The sequence below is a fragment of the Callospermophilus lateralis genome, chromosome 10, assembly GCF_048772815.1.
Source record: "Callospermophilus lateralis isolate mCalLat2 chromosome 10, mCalLat2.hap1, whole genome shotgun sequence".
Lineage (NCBI taxonomy): Eukaryota > Metazoa > Chordata > Mammalia > Rodentia > Sciuridae > Callospermophilus > Callospermophilus lateralis.
The window spans coordinates 56,924,691-56,930,532 of record NC_135314.1 but is presented as its reverse complement, the minus strand read 5'-3'; the positions used below and the strand labels follow the sequence as shown (position 1 = coordinate 56,930,532).

At 38.6% G+C, this 5,842-nt stretch overlaps 1 pseudogene; it reads right to left on the bottom strand.

Moving 5' to 3' along the window:
• Nucleotides 1–5,023: 5,023 nt before the first annotated feature.
• On the bottom strand, nt 5,024–5,482 carry LOC143408024 (large ribosomal subunit protein eL29-like; annotated as a pseudogene).
• Between the last annotated feature and the right edge of the window lie 360 nt (nt 5,483–5,842).

The following is a 5,842-nucleotide window of genomic DNA, read 5'->3' as shown; positions in this document are numbered from 1 at the left end:
AACGTGGTTTTTCAAGTTAATTTATCAGTAATGTAATTGTGTTCTTCACAAGGACCTCAAGAGTGGTTTTTGTGGTATGATCTGGTCCAGGGAGTGGCTGGCTTGTCCATGTTTAATAAGATCTTAAATGGAAGGAGACAATATGCCATTTTGTTAACATATAGAAGATGTATCTTTCTGATTACCACAGTACTTACATACTCATGCATATATCCCATTTCTCAGTACTTATAGATCCTGGAAACCATGTTAAAGATAGTGAACATTAGTAAACATGGTCCTGGGAAATAGAAACAAATAGAAATTGCAGAAATCCTGATGAGCTGTTCAGTCCTCTACAGTGCACATTGCTCTTAGGAACTGTTTGAACCCTTGGACTACATGCTCTTCTGTGCATAGCTGTATTGACATTAACTATAATTTTGCAACTTAGCTTTTCAGTATTGCCAGGACTGCTTTTTCTTATTATTACTTCTTGTTTTGCTTGTTGCAACAGATCTTTAATAACAAAAGGCTTTTATACAGCCAACTTCCTTTAATTTTTTTCTTTAATTTAGCCTCAAAGTTTTAAGATTTTTCCTGGCTTACTTTCTCCATAAATATATAAATGCTAATTCTTCCTTTAGTCTTGGAAATTTCCTGCTTATTCAAAAAGGATAATATTAATTCTCAGATTTGAGGTTCTAAGTGATAATAACATTCAACAAAGGGGAATGGTCCTGCCTGAGGATTCTATCAAAATCTGTGTGTGAGAGGGACCAGAGAATGAGGGGTTTTTGCCTGTATGAATGAAAAAAAGTTGAGAAACTTACCTTGCACACAATGAATTAATGATGGCACAGACCTGGAAATATGATTGTGCAGTATATTTCTTTTTTATTTAATTTTTTATTGGTTCTTTTTAGTTAAACATAACACTAGGACTCATTTTGACATACGCATAAAAGCCTGGAATATAATTTGGTCTAATTCAGTCCCTGATATTTCCCCTTTCTCTCCCTTCCTCTCTCCCCTGCTTCTTTCTCTCTACTCTCTTGATCTTTCTGTGTAGTATATTTCTGTTGAACCTGAGGGCCTTATTCTATTCATTTTACTTTGCTATTCTCATCTAGAACAGTGCTGGGTCTCACATTATTAATAATGTAATAGGTGAGAGAATTTCCCCTAGTTCCTCAAGTTTTATGTACTTTAGTGTTCATAACTAAGGTTTCAGAAGTACAAAACTGGCAGCAATACCATTCAGTTTCCCCAGGTATCTTGATGTGAATCTGACTGTACTCATTGTTAAGCTGCTTTAAACCAAACTGTGTTGTAAATTTTGTTTCAAGAAATGTTAACACTGTTTGGTGAATAAAAGTGTCTATGGACAAATACGTTTGGGAAGTGAGGCATACTATCTTATTACTTGCATATTAAAGATCGAGAGATCATGTGAAAAATAAAATAAAAAATAAGATAAAAAACTCACGAGGCATTGTTTAGCTTAATGTGCTATCATGTTCTGCAGAACACTAGTTTCCACAAAACTGTTAGGCAGTTCTTTGATATGCTGAATCAACAGCTTCCTACATCTGACTACTGGTTCTTTTCTTTATAGCAAACAAAAATGAGCATAACCCCTATCAGTGGCAGACTTTTAGCTATTTAGGAGTTCTTTCCTTTACTATGAATGCTCTTAATTTTCATCAAGCTAAAGATTCTCAATTTCTGTAATGGTTCCTCACCACTGGATTTTTCTCTTATAAAGAAATATACTTTACCTGAAATACAGCAATTAAGATTAAAATATCTTAATAAGTGAACCAAGTACTGGAACCAAGTACAACATTCCAGAAGTTGTCAGACCAGAAGAGCTAGCAACTGCTATTCTCTGAACAAAGCACTTCTGTTAAATCATGTAAGGTAACATGAGATGTTTTTGGAAACTACAAGACAGGATAGGCTTACCGCAAAGTTTTGAAAGAGAGTCATTATTCACTTACATACATCTTCGAGTTCAACTATATGCCATTGGTTGAACCAGCTGTTGGATATATGATGATATGATGACCCACAAGGTGCCTTTCTTATCTTGACTGACTGTGAAGATCCTGGGGAGTTCAAAGGCCTTGAGAAAGTCATGGTACAATGAGGAAGAGCAATCAGGATAAGATGACAAGAGTATGACAAGAGTAGTGTGCAAAAAGACCAAAGATTCAGTCAGAGAAAGCTAGGGATCTGATTGTGTGAGGTATTGTGACCGTGATAAAATATTTTGAGGTCATTCTAAGTGAGGTATGAAACAATTAGAGGTTAAAAATATGAGTGACACAATATGGTTCTTTATTTAAGCTCAGTCTGGCTATTGAGTGGGGAAATGTCTATAGACGGGAAGAAATGGGAAAAGGAGTCCAGTTAGGGGACCTTTGGAATATTCCAGGCAAAAGATGGTCATGCTTTGCTAGGTATTGGTGGCACTTGCTTGTAATCCCAGTGACTCTGGAGGCTGAGGCAGGAGGATTACAAGTTTGAGGCCAGCCTCAGAAATTTAGCAAAACCCTGTCTCAAAACAAAAAAACAAAAAGGGATGGGGATGTAGCTTGGAGTAGAGTGCTGTTGGCTTCAATCCCCAGCACCACCACTGAAGTGGCACCCCCTTTCTCCACAGAAAAGTCCTCTTCACCATGGCTGATTCTAGGACTGTCAGCAAAAGGGTCTCTGCGAATGAGTTCAATGTAGATAAACTTCTTATTTTATCTATATAAGGATACCAGCACTCCAGGTGCTGGACACCCTCTTACTAGTTTTTCACAAACATATCCAGTATAGTACTTTGTAGAAATGTGCAAATAAGGCCTCTGGACTTGAGCTGGGCTTCACAGAGATGTCTACATTTTTAAGATAAGTTACAAATGGGCTCCATGGTAACAGCTGGAAGGGGAGGAAAGAAAGGGGAGAAGAAGCTCTCCCCTTCTCAGGTGTTGTCCTTGAAGAGTTAACTTGCCCAGAACAGTGAAAGAAAAAGGTGCTTTTATGTGAACTTCTGCAGACTATGAACTTCTGAGCCCCTCCCCTTACATGCTGGGTATAAAACTCTGAATGTATATGAACTCTGGGTTCAGGGGATTGATTGATTACAGCAAAAGCTGTGCCCTCTGAACCTGGCTACAGCCAAATAAAACTGTTTCCTGCTCTCTTCGGTGCCTTGCCTCCTTTGTCCCTACAACACCACCACCAACAACAAAAAAGCTCCTGAATTGGCGCTAGGAATAGAACTGGGGAGAAGTAGTTTGACTGGGAACTAAACTTTAAGGTAGAACTGACAAGATCTGAACATGGTTGGACAAAGAAAGAAATCATCAATGCTGACTCCTAGGTTTGGATTTGAATAATGAGGGTGAATCATAGTATAATTTTATGAAACTAGAAAAATTGGAGTAAGAATGGGTTTAGGGTGTAAAGTAACTAATCATTTTGTTTTGGACATGTTGAGTTTCAGATGCCAGTGAATGGTACCTAACTGGAAATATTGAACTGGCAGTTTCACATCTGAGTTTGAAGTTCAAGTAGAAGACTGGGGCTACAAATATAAACTTGAGAATCATCAACATATAAGCGCTACTTAAAGTCATGAAACAGAATGAGACTTTCTAGGGGTAAATGTATGTAGAGAAATGATTCAGGAACTGAGTCCTGGAATCCTCCAACATTAGATATCTGAGGAAAGAGGAGGATGCAACAAAGGCAAAGAGGTAGGTGACCTATGGAAGTAAGAGGAAACCCAGGAGAATGGGATTCAATATAAAAGACATACTCTTTATTACAATTAGGTAAACCCAGCATGAAACAATAATCTTTGGCCTGAAGGAAGCAATTGTTCCTATTAGCAAACCTGGGTTCTGGTAATTTATATGCAAGTGTACCTGATTCCTTTTTCTTCCACAGTTCAGGTTTAATGGTCTCTCTTTTCTCCTTTCTTTTGCAAGGTATTATGTTGGGAATCATGGGACAAATAAATGGTCATAAATAAAGAATCTCAAAGAAGATAAGAAATATACAAATACATTTAAATTCATAGTAATATAATGATCTTTGTTTAGCTTCTTATTTTTCCATGTTTAATGAAGATAGAATGTGACCTATACCAAAGAAATTTGCTAAATGCTATGGTAGTACATAGAAAGGAGAGATAACTTCTGGCCATGGGAATTAAGAAAGGATTTATGGAACAGACAGTGTTTTAGCTTTGACCTCAAAAATGACAAGAGTCTGGACATAAAAGCAAGGGATAAGAAAGCATTCCAGATAGAGCTTTCTTCACAAACAAAGATGAAAAGACAGACAAGAAAATATGAGTGTGATTGGGGAAATAATAAATAGGCTGATTTGTTGAGAGTAATAATGGGAGATAAGGTTAGAAAAGAAGAGGGAGTTTAACAATATGTTGATGCCATAGATTCAAGTAAACAGATCTGATCTTGATCCATTCCTTAATAACCACTCTCCATGATTTTTCATCCTAATCAGAATAAAATTCAATCTACTTAACCCAATCTAAAGGGTGATCTGAATTTGTCTAACCTGGTCTTTCTCATTCTCTGCTCCTCTGACCACTGAGCTACAACTACACTAGTCATCTTTGCTTCTCAAGCAGCCACACTTGTTCCTGGCCAGGACCTTTGCATTACCTGTGATGGTCTTTCCTCTGATTCTCTTGGTTGGCTATTTTTGCAACTAGTTGTGGGTTACTTCTTCAATTTGAAACAATTTGAAACAGCCATTTAAACATAGCATGTATAAATATGCATTTCGGAGGAAAAAAGGACAATGGAGTCAGTTTAATCAGTAAATATTTGTCAAGTATTTGCTTGTTCCAGATGTGCAGTATACACAAAAGACAAAGATGGATGAAATGTACTTTTTTTTTTTCCTGTCTCTGGTTTTATTTATACAAATAGCCCAGGAGGACACCAGTTTCCTGTAGATAGGGGCCTAGGGGTCACACCAGTCCTTCTGTTCTCGCACTTCCAGACAGAGGCTTTTACTATGGAGCTTTCACAAAGACCTGGGCACCCTTGAGGGTCTGGGCACCTTTGGGAGCAGAAGCAGGAGCTAGAGTTGATAATGGAGCTGGAGTTGCAGCCTGGGTCTTGGCTTGGGCTTGGGCTTTGGCCTTTGGCTAGTAGAGCCTATGACCCCTGGGATGGGCGAGAAAGGCAAGGCAGCCAAGCTTGCTGCTGGCACCCCTGGCATCTTGGGCTTCACCTTCTTGGGCTTTACCAGGCCTTGATAGCCCTGGCACGTGCCCTCACGGCCTTGGCGTTGCTTGCCTACACTGTTTTCAGGCCCTTCTTGTTGTGCTTCTTGGGAAAACATGTGTTTCTCAGGAACTTGGGTCTACTCCCTTAAGAAATTCATATCTTTGTGATCAGGATTTCCTGACGCCATTTTTGTGCCATTTTGGGGACTGGTTGTGCGTGGTGTGGTTCTTGGACTTGGCCATGTCTGTACCATAAGCCGCTGCTCCTGGAGTAGTCGAGACCGGAAAAGGAAGAGCTGAAACGTTATTCTTACCACCAATGAGTTCAAAACTTTTTCTGTTTTCAAAATTGTTTTGAAGTGATTGTATTTTCCTAACTGTAGTATCTGGCTCTCAGTTCTTTTGTGACTTATCTCCTGCAATCACTTTTGGAGTATTTCTTATCCATAGACAAAAACCATTAACTCCCAGTTCTCTGACCTCTTTTTTAATTCCAATGATCTCCATTTTACCTACGGTCATCACCAGACTATGCTTTTTCTCAAACTGAAGTATGTCTTGAAAGATGCTACCTTCCAAATCTCTAATTTTGCGCTAGGTGCA